Genomic DNA, 15337 nt, shown 5'->3' on the forward strand with positions numbered 1-15337 from the left:
AGTGGTTCTCAGCAAGTGCTCTTGGGAAGCACAGTATAGTGGATCTAAGCGAGTGCTCTTGGGAAGCACAGTATAGTGGATCTAAGCGAGTGCTCTTGGGAAGCACAGTATAGTGGATCTAAGCGAGTGCTCTTGGGAAGCACAGTATAGTGGTTCTCAGCGAGTGCTCTTGGGAAGCACAGTATAGTAGTTCTCAGCGAGTGCTCTTGGGAAGCACAGTATAGTAGTTCTCAGCGAGTGCTCTTGGGAAGCACAGTATAGTAGTTCTCAGCGAGTGCTCTTGGGAAGCACAGTATAGTGGATCTAAGCGAGTGCTCTTGGGAAGCACAGTATAGTGGATCTAAGCGAGTGCTCTTGGGAAGCACAGTATAGTGGTTCTCAACGAGTGCTCTTGGGAAGCACAGTATAGTAGTTCTCAGCGAGTGCTCTTGGGAAGCACAGTATAGTAGTTCTCAGCGAGTGCTCTTGGGAAGCACAGTATAGTAGTTCTCAGCGAGTGCTCTTGGGAAGCACAGTATAGTAGTTCTCAGCGAGTGCTCTTGGGAAGCACAGTATAGTGGATCTCAGCGAGTGCACTTGGGAAGCACAGTATAGTGGTTCTCAGCGAGTGCTCTTGGGAAGCACAGTATAGTGGTTCTCAGCGAGTGCTCTTGGGAAGCACAGTATAGTAGTTCTCAGCGAGTGCTCTTGGGAAGCACAGTATAGTAGTTCTCAGCGAGTGCTCTTGGGAAGCACAGTATAGTGGATCTCAGCGAGTGCTCTTGGGAAGCACAGTATAGTGGATCTCAGCGAGTGCTCTTGGTAAGCACAGTATAGTGGTTCTCAGCGAGTGCTCTTGGGAAGCACAGTATAGTGGTTCTCAGCGAGTGCTCTTGGGAAGCACAGTATAGTGGTTCTCAGCGAGTGCTCTTGGGAAGCACAGTATAGTGGTTCTCAGCGAGTGCTCTTGGGAAGCACAGTATAGTGGTTCTCAGCGAGTGCTCTTGGGAAGTACAGTATAGTGGTTCTCAGCGAGTGCTCTTGGGAAGCACAGTATAGTGGTTCTCAGTGAGTGGTCTTGGGAAGCACAGTATAGTGGTTCTCAGCGAGCGCTCTTGGGAAGCACAGTATAGTGGTTCTCAGCGAGTGCTCTTGGGAAGCACAGTATAATATAGTGGTTCTCAGTGAGTGCTCTTGGGAAGCACAGTATAGTGGTTCTCAGCGAGTGCTCTTGGGAAGCACAGTATAGTGGTTCTCAGCGAGTGCTCTTGGGAAGCACAGTATAGTGGTTCTCAGCGAGTGCTCTTGGGAAGCACAGTAGAGTAGTTCTCAGTGAGTGCTCTTGGGAAGTACAGTACAGTAGTTCTCAGCGAGTGCTCTTGGGAAGTACAGTATAGTGGTTCTCAGCGAGTGCTCTTGGGAAGCACAGTATAGTGGTTCTCAGCGAGTGCTCTTGGGAAGCACAGTATAGTGGTTCTCAGCGAGTGCTCTTGGGAAGTACAGTATAGTGGATCTAAGCGAGTGCTCTTGGGAAGCACAGTATAGTGGTTCTCAGCGAGTGCTCTTGGGAAGCACAGTATAATAGTTCTCAGCGAGTGCTCTTGGGAAGCACAGTATAGTGGTTCTCAGCGAGTGCTCTTGGGAAGCACAGTATAGTGGTTCTCAGCGAGTGCTCTTGGGAAGCACAGTATAGTGGTTCTCAGCGAGTGCTCTTGGGAAGCACAGTATAGTGGTTCTCAGCGAGTGCTATGGGGAAGCACAGTATAGTGGTTCTCAGCGAGTGCTCTTGGGAAGCACAGTATAGTGGTTCTCAGCGAGTGCTCTTGGGAAACACAGTAGAGTAGTTCTCAGCGAGTGCACTTGGGAAGCACAGTATAGTAGTTCTCAGCGAGTGCTCTTGGGAAGCACAGTATAGTTGTTCTCAGCGAGTGCTCTTGGGATGCACAGTATAGTAGTTCTCAGCGAGTGCTCTTGGGAAGCACAGTATAGTGGTTCTCAGCGAGTGCTCTTGGGAAGCACAGTATAGTGGTTCTCAGCGAGTGCTCTTGGGAAGCACAGTATAGTGGTTCTCAGCGAGTGCTCTTGGGAAGCACAGTATAGTGGTTCTCAGCGAGTGCTCTTGGGAAGTACAGTATAGTGGTTCTCAGCGAGTGCTCTTGGTAAGCACAGTATAGTGGTTCTCAGCGAGTGCTCTTGGTAAGCACAGTATAGTGGTTCTCAGCGAGTGCTCTTGGTAAGTACAGTATAGTGGTTCTCAGCGAGTGCTCTTGGGAAGCACAGTATAGTGGTTCTCAGCGAGCGCTCTTGGGAAGTACAGTATAGTGGTTCTCAGCGAGTGCTCTTGGGAAGTACAGTATAGTGGTTCTCAGCGAGTGCTCTTGGTAAGCACAGTATAGTGGTTCTCAGCGAGTGCTCTTGGGAAGCACAGTATAGTGGTTCTCAGCGAGTGCTCTTGGGAAGCACAGTATAGTGGTTCTCAGCGAGTGCTCTTGGGAAGCACAGTATAGTGGTTCTCAGCGAGTGCTCTTGGGAAGTACAGTATAGTGGTTCTCAGCGAGTGCTCTTGGGAAGCACAGTATAGTGGTTCTCAGCGAGTGCTCTTGGGAAGTACAGTATAGTGGTTCTCAGCGAGTGCTCTTGGGAAGCACAGTATAGTGGTTCTCAGCGAGTGCTCTTGGGAAGCACAGTATAGTGGTTCTCAGCGAGTGCTCTTGGGAAGCACAGTATAGTGGTTCTCAGCGAGTGCTCTTGGGAAGCACAGTATAGTAGTTCTCAGCGAGTGCTCTTGGGAAGTACAGTATAATAGTTCTCAGTAAGTGCTCTTGGGAAGCACAGTATAGTAGTTCTCAGCGAGTGCTCTTGGGAAGCACAGTATAGTGGTTCTCAGCGAGTACTCTTGGGAAGCACAGTATAGTGGTTCTCAGCGAGTGCTCTTGGGAAGTACAGTATAGTGGTTCTCAGCGAGTGCTCTTGGGAAGCACAGTATAGTGGTTCTCAGCGAGTGCTCTTGGGAAGTACAGTATAGTGGTTCTCAGCGAGTGCTCTTGGGAAGCACAGTATAGTGGTTCTCAGCGAGTGCTCTTGGGAAGCACAGTATAGTGGTTCTCAGCGAGCGCTCTTGGGAAGCACAGTATAGTGGTTCTCAGCGAGCGCTCTTGGGAAGCACAGTATAGTGGTTCTCAGCGAGTGCTCTTGGGAAGCACAGTATAGTGGTTCTCAGCGAGTGCTCTTGAGAAGCACAGTATAATAGTTCTCAGTAAGTGCTCTTGGGAAACACAGTACAGTAGTTCTCAGCGAGTGCTCTTGGGAAGCACAGTATAGTGGTTCTCAGCGAGCGCTCTTGGGAAGCACAGTATAGTGGTTCTCAGCGAGTGCTCTTGGGAAGCACAGTATAATAGTTCTCAGTAAGTGCTCTTGGGAAACACAGTACAGTAGTTCTCAGCGAGTGCTCTCGGTAAGCACAGTACAGTGGTTCTCAGCGAGTGCTCTTGGGAAGCACAGTATAATAGTTCTCAGTAAGTGCTCTTGGGAAGCACAGTATAGTGGATCTAAGCGAGTGCTCTTGGGTAGCACAGTATAGTGGTTCTCAGCGAGTGCTCTTGGGAAGCACAGTATAGTGGATCTAAGCGAGTGCTCTTGGGAAGCACAGTATAGTGGTTCTCAGCGAGTGCTCTTGGGAAGTACAGTATAGTGGTTCTCAGCGAGTGCTCTTGGGAGGCACAGTACAGTGGTTCTCAGCGAGTGCTCTTGGGAAGCACAGTATAGTAGTTCTCAGCGAGTTCTCTTGGGAAGCACAGAATAGTGGATCTCAGCGAGTGCTCTTGGGAAGCACAGTATAGTGGTTCTCAGCGAGTGCTCTTGGGAAGCACAGTATAGTAGTTCTCAGCGAGTGCTCTTGGGAAGCACAGTATAGTGGATCTAAGCGAGTGCTCTTGGGAAGCACAGTATAGTGGTTGTCAGCGAGTGCTCTTGGGAAGTACAGTATAGTGGTTCTCAGCGAGTGCTCTTGGGAAGCACAGTATAGTAGTTCTCAGCGAGTGCTCTTGGGAAGCACAGTATAGTGGTTCTCAGCGAGTGCTCTTGGGAAGCACAGTATAGTGGTTCTCAGCGAGCGCTCTTGGGAAGCACAGTATAGTGGTTCTCAGCGAGTGCTCTTGGGAAGCACAGTATAGTGGTTCTCAGCGAGTGCTCTTGGTAAGTACAATATAGTGGTTCTCAGCGAGCGCTCTTGGGAAGCACAGTATAGTGGTTCTCAGCGAGTGCTCTTGGGAAGTACAGTATAGTGGTTCTCAGCGAGTGCTCTTGGGCAGTACAGTATAGTGGTTCTCAGCGAGTGCTCTTGGGAAGCACAGTATAGTGGTTCTCAGCGAGTGCTCTTGGGAAGCACAGTATAGTGGTTCTCAGCAAGTGCTCTTGGGAAGCACAGTATAGTGGATCTAAGCGAGTGCTCTTGGGAAGCACAGTATAGTGGATCTAAGCGAGTGCTCTTGGGAAGCACAGTATAGTGGATCTAAGCGAGTGCTCTTGGGAAGCACAGTATAGTGGTTCTCAGCGAGTGCTCTTGGGAAGCACAGTATAGTAGTTCTCAGCGAGTGCTCTTGGGAAGCACAGTATAGTAGTTCTCAGCGAGTGCTCTTGGGAAGCACAGTATAGTAGTTCTCAGCGAGTGCTCTTGGGAAGCACAGTATAGGGGATCTAAGCGAGTGCTCTTGGGAAGCACAGTATAGTGGTTCTCAGCGAGTGCTCTTGGGAAGTACAGTATAGTGGTTCTCAGCGAGTGCTCTTGGGAAGCACAGTATAGTGGTTCTCAGCGAGTGCTCTTGGGAAGTACAGTATAGTGGTTCTCAGCGAGTGCTCTTGGGAAGCACAGTATAGTGGTTCTCAGCGAGTGCTCTTGGGAAGCACAGTATAGTGGTTCTCAGCGAGTGCTCTTGGGAAACACAGTATAGTGGTTCTCAGCGAGTGCTCTTGGGAAGCACAGTATAGTGGTTCTCAGCGAGTGCTCTTGGGAAGCACAGTATAGTGGATCTCAGCGAGTGCTCTTGGGAAGCACAGTATAGTAGTTCTCAGCGAGTGCTCTTGGGAAGCACAGTATAGTGGTTCTCAGCGAGTGCTCTTGGAAAACACAGTATAGTGGTTCTCAGCGAGTGCTCTTGGGAAGCACAGTATAGTGGTTCTCAGCGAGTGCTCTTGGGAAGCACAGTATAGTGGATCTCAGCGAGTGCTCTTGGGAAGCACAGTATAGTGGTTCTCAGCGAGTGCTCTTGGGAAGCACAGTATAGTGGTTCTCAGCGAGTGCTCTTGGGAAGCACAGTATAGTGGTTCTCAGCGAGTGCTCTTGGGAAGCACAGTATAGTGGATCTCAGCGAGTGCTCTTGGGAAGCACAGTATAGTAGTTCTCAGCGAGTGCTCTTGGGAAGCACAGTATAGTGGATCTCAGCGAGTGCTTTTGGGAAGCACAGTATAGTGGATCTAAGCGAGTGCTCTTGGGAAGCACAGTATAGTGGTTCTCAGCGAGTGCTCTTGGGAAGCACAGTATAGTGGTTCTCAGCGAGCGCTCTTGGGAAGCACAGTATAGTGGTTCTCAGCGAGTGCTCTTGGGAAGCACAGTATAGTGGTTCTCAGCGAGTGCTCTTGGGAAGCACAGTATAGTGGTTCTCAGCGAGTGCTCTTGGGAAGCACAGTATAGTGGTTCTCAGCGAGCGCTCTTGGGAAGCACAGTATAGTGGTTCTCAGCGAGCGCTCTTGGGAAGCACAGTATAATAGTTCTCAGTAAGTGCTCTTGGGAAACACAGTACAGTAGTTCTCAGCGAGTGCTCTTGGGAAGCACAGTATAGTGGATCTCAGCGAGTGCTTTTGGGAAGCACAGTATAGTGGATCTAAGCGAGTGCTCTTGGGAAGCACAGTATAGTGGTTCTCAGCGAGTGCTCTTGGGAAGCACAGTATAGTGGTTCTCAGCGAGCGCTCTTGGGAAGCACAGTATAGTGGTTCTCAGCGAGTGCTCTTGGGAAGCACAGTATAGTGGTTCTCAGCGAGTGCTCTTGGGAAGCACAGTATAGTGGTTCTCAGCGAGTGCTCTTGGGAAGCACAGTATAGTGGTTCTCAGCGAGCGCTCTTGGGAAGCACAGTATAGTGGTTCTCAGCGAGCGCTCTTGGGAAGCACAGTATAATAGTTCTCAGTAAGTGCTCTTGGGAAACACAGTACAGTAGTTCTCAGCGAGTGCTCTTGGGAAGCACTGTATAGTGGTTCTCAACGAGTGCTCTTGGGAAGCACAGTATAGTAGTTCTCAGCGAGTGCTCTTGGGAAGCACAGTACAGTAGTTCTCAGCGAGTGCTCTTGGGAAGCACAGTATAATAGTTCTCAGTAAGTGCTCTTGGGAAGCACAGTATAGTGGATCTAAGCGAGTGCTCTTGGGAAGCACAGTATAGTGGTTCTCAGCGAGTGCTCTTGGGAAGCACAGTATAGTGGTTCTCAGCGAGTGCTCTTGGGAAGTACAGTATAGTGGTTCTCAGCGAGTGCTCTTGGGAAGCACAGTATAGTGGTTCTCAGCGAGTGCTCTTGGGAAGTACAGTATAGTGGATCTAAGCGAGTGCTCTTGGGAAGCACAGTATAGTGGTTCTCAGCGAGTGCTCTTGGGAAGCACAGTATAATAGTTCTCAGCGAGTGCTCTTGGGAAGCACAGTATAGTGGTTCTCAGCGAGTGCTCTTGGGAAGCACAGTATAGTGGTTCTCAGCGAGTGCTCTTGGGAAGCACAGTATAGTGGTTCTCAGCGAGTGCTCTTGGGAAGCACAGTATAGTGGTTCTCAGCGAGTGCTATGGGGAAGCACAGTATAGTGGTTCTCAGCGAGTGCTCTTGGGAAGCACAGTATAGTGGTTCTCAGCGATTGCTCTTGGGAAACACAGTAGAGTAGTTCTCAGCGAGTGCTCTTGGGAAGCACAGTATAGTAGTTCTCAGCGAGTGCTCTTGGGATGCACAGTATAGTAGTTCTCAGCGAGTGCTCTTGGGAAGCACAGTATAGTGGTTCTCAGCGAGTGCTCTTGGGAAGCACAGTATAGTGGTTCTCAGCGAGTGCTCTTGGGAAGCACAGTATAGTGGTTCTCAGCGAGTGCTCTTGGGAAGCACAGTATAGTGGTTCTCAGCGAGTGCTCTTGGGAAGTACAGTATAGTGGTTCTCAGCGAGTGCTCTTGGTAAGCACAGTATAGTGGTTCTCAGCGAGTGCTCTTGGTAAGCACAGTATAGTGGTTCTCAGCGAGTGCTCTTGGTAAGTACAGTATAGTGGTTCTCAGCGAGTGCTCTTGGGAAGCACAGTATAGTGGTTCTCAGCGAGCGCTCTTGGGAAGTACAGTATAGTGGTTCTCAGCGAGTGCTCTTGGGAAGTACAGTATAGTGGTTCTCAGCGAGTGCTCTTGGTAAGCACAGTATAGTGGTTCTCAGCGAGTGCTCTTGGGAAGCACAGTATAGTGGTTCTCAGCGAGTGCTCTTGGGAAGCACAGTATAGTGGTTCTCAGCGAGTGCTCTTGGGAAGCACAGTATAGTGGTTCTCAGCGAGTGCTCTTGGGAAGCACAGTATAGTGGTTCTCAGCGAGTGCTCTTGGGAAGTACAGTATAGTGGTTCTCAGCGAGTGCTCTTGGGAAGCACAGTATAGTGGTTCTCAGCGAGTGCTCTTGGGAAGCACAGTATAGTGGTTCTCAGCGAGTGCTCTTGGGAAGCACAGTATAGTGGTTCTCAGCGAGTGCTCTTGGGAAGCACAGTATAGTAGTTCTCAGCGAGTGCTCTTGGGAAGCACAGTATAGTGGTTCTCAGCGAGTGCTCTTGGGAAGCACAGTATAGTGGTTCTCAGCGAGTGCTCTTGGGAAGTACAGTATAGTGGTTCTCAGCGAGTGCTCTTGGGAAGCACAGTATAGTGGTTCTCAGCGAGTGCTCTTGGGAAGTACAGTATAGTGGTTCTCAGCGAGTGCTCTTGGGAAGCACAGTATAGTGGTTCTCAGCGAGTGCTCTTGGGAAGTACAGTATAGTGGTTCTCAGCGAGTGCTCTTGGGAAGCACAGTATAGTGGTTCTCAGCGAGTGCTCTTGGGAAGCACAGTATAGTAGTTCTCAGCGAGTGCTCTTGGGAAGCACAGTATAGTGGTTCTCAGCGAGTGCTCTTGGTAAGCACAGTATAGTGGTTCTCAGCGAGTGCTCTTGGGAAGCACAGTATAGTGGTTCTCAGCGAGTGCTCTTGGGAAGCACAGTATAGTGGTTCTCAGCGAGTGCTCTTGGGAAGCACAGTATAGTGGTTCTCAGCGAGTGCTCTTGGGAAGCACAGTATAATAGTTCTCAGTAAGTGCTCTTGGGAAACACAGTACAGTAGTTCTCAGCGAGTGCTCTTGGGAAGCACAGTTTAGTGGTTCTCAACGAGTGCTCATGGGAAGTACAGTACAGTAGTTCTCAGCGAGTGCTCTTGGGAAGCACAGTATAGTGGTTCTCAGCGAGTGCTCTTGGGAAGCACAGTATAGTGGATCTAAGCGAGTGCTCTTGGGAAGCACAGTATAGTGGTTCTCAGCGAGTGCTCTTGGGAAGTACAGTATAGTGGTTCTCAGCGAGTGCTCTTGGGAAGCACAGTACAGTGGTTCTCAGCGAGTGCTCTTGGGAAGCACAGTATAGTAGTTCTCAGCGAGTGCTCTTGGGAAGCACAGAATAGTGGATCTCAGCGAGTGCTCTTGGGAAGCACAGTATAGTGGTTCTCAGCGAGTGCTCTTGGGAAGCACAGTATAGTGGTTCTCAGCGAGTGCTCTTGGGAAGCACAGTATAGTAGTTCTCAGCGAGTGCTCTTGGGAAGCACAGTATAGTGGATCTAAGCGAGTGCTCTTGGGAAGCACAGTATAGTGGTTCTCAGCGAGTGGTCTTGGGAAGTACAGTATAGTGGTTCTCAGCGAGTGCTCTTGGGAAGCACAGTATAGTAGTTCTCAGCGAGTGCTCTTGGGAAGTACAGTATAGTGGTTCTCAGCGAGTGCTCTTGGGAAGCACAGTATAGTGGTTCTCAGCGAGCGCTCTTGGGAAGCACAGTATAGTGGTTCTCAGCGAGTGCTCTTGGGAAGCACAGTATAGTGGTTCTCAGCGAGTGCTCTTGGTAAGTACAGTATAGTGGTTCTCAGCGAGCGCTCTTGGGAAGCACAGTATAGTGGTTCTCAGCGAGTGCTCTTGGGAAGTACAGTATAGTGGTTCTCAGCGAGTGCTCTTGGGAAGTACAGTATAGTGGTTCTCAGCGAGTGCTCTTGGGAAGCACAGTATAGTGGTTCTCAGCGAGTGCTCTTGGGAAGCACAGTATAGTGGTTCTCAGCAAGTGCTCTTGGGAAGCACAGTATAGTGGATCTAAGCGAGTGCTCTTGGGAAGCACAGTATAGTGGATCTAAGCGAGTGCTCTTGGGAAGCACAGTATAGTGGATCTAAGCGAGTGCTCTTGGGAAGCACAGTATAGTGGTTCTCAGCGAGTGCTCTTGGGAAGCACAGTATAGTAGTTCTCAGCGAGTGCTCTTGGGAAGCACAGTATAGTAGTTCTCAGCGAGTGCTCTTGGGAAGCACAGTATAGTAGTTCTCAGCGAGTGCTCTTGGGAAGCACAGTATAGTAGTTCTCAGCGAGTGCTCTTGGGAAGCACAGTATAGTGGATCTAAGCGAGTGCTCTTGGGAAGCACAGTATAGTGGATCTAAGCGAGTGCTCTTGGGAAGCACAGTATAGTGGTTCTCAGCGAGTGCTCTTGGGAAGCACAGTATAGTAGTTCTCAGCGAGTGCTCTTGGGAAGCACAGTATAGTAGTTCTCAGCGAGTGCTCTTGGGAAGCACAGTATAGTGGATCTCAGCGAGTGCACTTGGGAAGCACAGTATAGTGGTTCTCAGCGAGTGCTCTTGGGAAGCACAGTATAGTGGTTCTCAGTGAGTGCTCTTGGGAAGCACAGTATAGTGGTTCTCAGCGAGTGCTCTTGGGAAGCACAGTATAGTGGTTCTCAGCGAGTGCTCTTGGGAAGCACAGTATAGTAGTTCTCAGCGAGTGCTCTTGGGAAGCACAGTATAGTAGTTCTCAGCGAGTGCTCTTGGGAAGCACAGTATAGTGGATCTCAGCGAGTGCTCTTGGGAAGCACAGTATAGTGGATCTCAGCGAGTGCTCTTGGTAAGCACAGTATAGTGGTTCTCAGCGAGTGCTCTTGGGAAGCACAGTATAGTGGTTCTCAGCGAGTGCTCTTGGGAAGCACAGTATAGTGGTTCTCAGCGAGTGCTCTTGGGAAGCACAGTATAGTGGTTCTCAGCGAGTGCTCTTGGGAAGCACAGTATAGTGGTTCTCAGCGAGTGCTCTTGGGAAGTACAGTATAGTGGTTCTCAGCGAGTGCTCTTGGGAAGCACAGTATAGTGGTTCTCAGTGAGTGGTCTTGGGAAGCACAGTATAGTGGTTCTCAGCGAGCGCTCTTGGGAAGCACAGTATAGTGGTTCTCAGCGAGTGCTCTTGGGAAGTACAGTATAGTGGTTCTCAGCGAGCGCTCTTGGGAAGCACAGTATAGTGGTTCTCAGCGAGTGCTCTTGGGAAGCACAGTATAATATAGTGGTTCTCAGTGAGTGCTCTTGGGAAGCACAGTATAGTGGTTCTCAGCGAGTGCTCTTGGGAAGCACAGTATAGTGGTTCTCAGCGAGTGCTCTTGGGAAGCACAGTATAGTGGTTCTCAGCGAGTGCTCTTGGGAAGCACAGTAGAGTAGTTCTCAGTGAGTGCTCTTGGGAAGTACAGTACAGTAGTTCTCAGCGAGTGCTCTTGGGAAGTACAGTATAGTGGTTCTCAGCGAGTGCTCTTGGGAAGCACAGTATAGTGGTTCTCAGCGAGTGCTCTTGGGAAGTACAGTATAGTGGTTCTCAGCGAGTGCTCTTGGGAAGCACAGTATAGTGGTTCTCAGCGAGCGCTCTTGGGAAGCACAGTATAGTGGTTCTCAGCGAGTGCTCTTGGGAAGCACAGTATAGTGGTTCTCAGCGAGCGCTCTTGGGAAGCACAGTATAGTGGTTCTCAGCGAGCGCTCTTGGGAAGCACAGTATAGTGGTTCTCAGCGAGTGCTCTTGGGAAGCACAGTATAGTGGTTCTCAGCGAGTGCTCTTGGGAAGCACAGTATAATAGTTCTCAGTAAGTGCTCTTGGGAAACACATTACAGTAGTTCTCAGCGAGTGCTCTTGGGAAGCACAGTATAGTGGTTCTCAGCGAGCGCTCTTGGGAAGCACAGTATAGTGGTTCTCAGCGAGTGCTCTTGGGAAGCACAGTATAATAGTTCTCAGTAAGTGCTCTTGGGAAACACAGTACAGTAGTTCTCAGCGAGTGGTCTTGGGAAGCACAGTATAGTGGTTCTCAACGAGTGCTCTTGGGAAGTACAGTACAGTAGTTCTCAGCGAGTGCTCTTGGGAAGCACAGTATAGTGGTTCTCAGCGAGTGCTCTTGGGAAGCACAGTATAGTGGTTCTCAGCGAGCGCTCTTGGGAAGCACAGTATAATAGTTCTCAGTAAGTTCTCTTGGGAAACACAGTACAGTAGTTCTCAGCGAGTGCTCTCGGTAAGCACAGTACAGTGGTTCTCAGCGAGTGCTCTTGGGAAGCACAGTATAATAGTTCTCAGTAAGTGCTCTTGGGAAGCACAGTATAGTGGATCTAAGCGAGTGCTCTTGGGAAGCACAGTATAGTGGTTCTCAGCGAGTGCTCTTGGGAAGCACAGTATAGTGGATCTAAGCGAGTGCTCTTGGGAAGCACAGTATAGTGGTTCTCAGCGAGTGCTCTTGGGAAGTACAGTATAGTGGTTCTCAGCGAGTGCTCTTGGGAAGCACAGTACAGTGGTTCTCAGCGAGTGCTCTTGGGAAGCACAGTATAGTAGTTCTCAGCGAGTGCTCTTGGGAAGCACAGAATAGTGGATCTCAGCGAGTGCTCTTGGGAAGCACAGTATAGTGGTTCTCAGCGAGTGCTCTTGGGAAGCACAGTATAGTGGTTCTCAGCGAGTGCTCTTGGGAAGCACAGTATAGTAGTTCTCAGCGAGTGCTCTTGGGAAGCACAGTATAGTGGATCTAAGCGAGTGCTCTTGGGAAGCACAGTATAGTGGTTCTCAGCGAGTGCTCTTGGGAAGTACAGTATAGTGGTTCTCAGCGAGTGCTCTTGGGAAGCACAGTATAGTAGTTCTCAGCGAGTGCTCTTGGGAAGCACAGTATAGTGGTTCTCAGCGAGTGCTCTTGGGAAGCACAGTATAGTGGTTCTCAGCGAGTGCTCTTGGGAAGCACAGTATAGTGGTTCTCAGCGAGTGCTCCTGGGAAGTACAGTATAGTGGTTCTCAGCGAGTGCTCTTGGGAAGCACAGTATAGTGGTTCTCAGCGAGTGCTCTTGGGAAGCACAGTATAGTGGTTCTCAGCGAGTGCTCTTGGGAAGCACAGTATAGTGGTTCTCAGCAAGCGCTCTTGGGAAGCACAGTATAGTGGTTCTCAGCGAGTGCTCTTGGGAAGCACAGTATAGTGGTTCTCAGCGAGCGCTCTTGGGAAGCACAGTATAGTGGTTCTCAGCGAGCGCTCTTGGGAAGCACAGTATAGTGGTTCTCAGCGAGTGCTCTTGGGAAGCACAGTATAGTGGTTCTCAGCGAGTGCTCTTGGGAAGCACAGTATAATAGTTCTCAGTAAGTGCTCTTGGGAAACAAATTACAGTAGTTCTCAGCGAGTGCTCTTGGGAAGCACAGTATAGTGGTTCTCAGCGAGCGCTCTTGGGAAGCACAGTATAGTGGTTCTCAGCGAGTGCTCTTGGGAAGCACAGTATAATAGTTCTCAGTAAGTGCTCTTGGGAAACACAGTACAGTAGTTCTCAGCGAGTGGTCTTGGGAAGCACAGTATAGTGGTTCTCAACGAGTGCTCTTGGGAAGTACAGTACAGTAGTTCTCAGCGAGTGCTCTTGGGAAGCACAGTATAGTGGTTCTCAGCGAGTGCTCTTGGGAAGCACAGTATAGTGGTTCTCAGCGAGCGCTCTTGGGAAGCACAGTATAATAGTTCTCAGTAAGTTCTCTTGGGAAACACAGTACAGTAGTTCTCAGCGAGTGCTCTCGGTAAGCACAGTACAGTGGTTCTCAGCGAGTGCTCTTGGGAAGCACAGTATAATAGTTCTCAGTAAGTGCTCTTGGGAAGCACAGTATAGTGGATCTAAGCGAGTGCTCTTGGGAAGCACAGTATAGTGGTTCTCAGCGAGTGCTCTTGGGAAGCACAGTATAGTGGATCTAAGCGAGTGCTCTTGGGAAGCACAGTATAGTAGTTCTCAGCGAGTGCTCTTGGGAAGTACAGTATAGTGGTTCTCAGCGAGTGCTCTTGGGAAGCACAGCACAGTGGTTCTCAGCGAGTGCTCTTGGGAAGCACAGTATAGTAGTTCTCAGCGAGTGCTCTTGGGAAGCACAGAATAGTGGATCTCAGCGAGTGCTCTTGGGAAGCACAGTATAGTGGTTCTCAGCGAGTGCTCTTGGGAAGCACAGTATAGTGGTTCTCAGCGAGTGCTCTTGGGAAGCACAGTATAGTAGTTCTCAGCGAGTGCTCTTGGGAAGCACAGTATAGTGGATCTAAGCGAGTGCTCTTGGGAAGCACAGTATAGTGGATCTAAGCGAGTGCTCTTGGGAAGCACAGTATAGTGGTTCTCAGCGAGTGCTCTTGGGAAGCACAGTATAGTAGTTCTCAGCGAGTGCTCTTGGGAAGCACAGTATAGTAGTTCTCAGCGAGTGCTCTTGGGAAGCACAGTATAGTGGATCTCAGCGAGTGCACTTGGGAAGCACAGTATAGTGGTTCTCAGCGAGTGCTCTTGGGAAGCACAGTATAGTGGTTCTCAGTGAGTGCTCTTGGGAAGCACAGTATAGTGGTTCTCAGCGAGTGCTCTTGGGAAGCACAGTATAGTGGTTCTCAGCGAGTGCTCTTGGGAAGCACAGTATAGTAGTTCTCAGCGAGTGCTCTTGGGAAGCACAGTATAGTAGTTCTCAGCGAGTGCTCTTGGGAAGCACAGTATAGTGGATCTCAGCGAGTGCTCTTGGGAAGCACAGTATAGTGGATCTCAGCGAGTGCTCTTGGTAAGCACAGTATAGTGGTTCTCAGCGAGTGCTCTTGGGAAGCACAGTATAGTGGTTCTCAGCGAGTGCTCTTGGGAAGCACAGTATAGTGGTTCTCAGCGAGTGCTCTTGGGAAGCAGAGTATAGTGGTTCTCAGCGAGTGCTCTTGGGAAGCACAGTATAGTGGTTCTCAGCGAGTGCTCTTGGGAAGTACAGTATAGTGGTTCTCAGCGAGTGCTCTTGGGAAGCACAGTATAGTGGTTCTCAGTGAGTGGTCTTGGGAAGCACAGTATAGTGGTTCTCAGCGAGCGCTCTTGGGAAGCACAGTATAGTGGTTCTCAGCGAGTGCTCTTGGGAAGTACAGTATAGTGGTTCTCAGCGAGCGCTCTTGGGAAGCACAGTATAGTGGTTCTCAGCGAGTGCTCTTGGGAAGCACAGTATAATATAGTGGTTCTCAGTGAGTGCTCTTGGGAAGCACAGTATAGTGGTTCTCAGCGAGTGCTCTTGGGAAGCACAGTATAGTGGTTCTCAGCGAGTGCTCTTGGGAAGCACAGTATAGTGGTTCTCAGCGAGTGCTCTTGGGAAGCACAGTATAGTGGTTCTCAGCGAGTGCTCTTGGGAAGCACAGTATAGTGGTTCTCAGCGAGTGCTCTTGGGAAGCACAGTATAGTGGTTCTCAGCGAGTGCTCTTGGGAAGCACAGTATAGTAGTTCTCAGCGAGTGCTCTTGGGAAGCACAGTATAGTGGTTCTCAGCGAGTGCTCTTGGGAAGCACAGTATAGTGGTTCTCAGCGAGTGCTCTTGGGAAGTACAGTATAGTGGTTCTCAGCGAGTGCTCTTGGGAAGCACAGTATAGTGGTTCTCAGCGAGTGCTCTTGGGAAGTACAGTATAGTGGTTCTCAGCGAGTGCTCTTGGGAAGCACAGTATAGTGGTTCTCAGCGAGCGCTCTTGGGAAGCACAGTATAGTGGTTCTCAGCGAGTGCTCTTGGGAAGCACAGTATAGTGGTTCTCAGCGAGCGCTCTTGGGAAGCACAGTATAGTGGTTCTCAGCGAGCGCTCTTGGGAAGCACAGTATAGTGGTTCTCAGCGAGTGCTCTTGGGAAGCACAGTATAGTGGTTCTCAGCGAGTGCTCTTGGGAAGCACAGTATAATAGTTCTCAGTAAGTGCTCTTGGGAAACACATTACAGTAGTTCTCAGCGAGTGCTCTTGGGAAGCACAGTATAGTGGTTCTCAGCGAGCGCTCTTGGGAAGCACAGTATAGTGGTTCTCAGCGAGTGCTCTTGGGAAGCACAGTATAATA

At 49.8% G+C, this 15337-nt stretch overlaps 1 protein-coding gene across 1 annotated transcript in view; it reads right to left on the reverse strand.

The window, feature by feature from the left end:
- The window catches only part of XXYLT1 (xyloside xylosyltransferase 1), a 165106-nt gene that overhangs the window by 80051 nt on the left and 69718 nt on the right, over nt 1–15337 (reverse strand). The gene's annotated exons all lie outside the window — the stretch shown is intronic.

Source organism: Ascaphus truei, chromosome 14, assembly GCF_040206685.1.
Source record: "Ascaphus truei isolate aAscTru1 chromosome 14, aAscTru1.hap1, whole genome shotgun sequence".
In the NCBI taxonomy this organism is placed as follows: domain Eukaryota; kingdom Metazoa; phylum Chordata; class Amphibia; order Anura; family Ascaphidae; genus Ascaphus; species Ascaphus truei.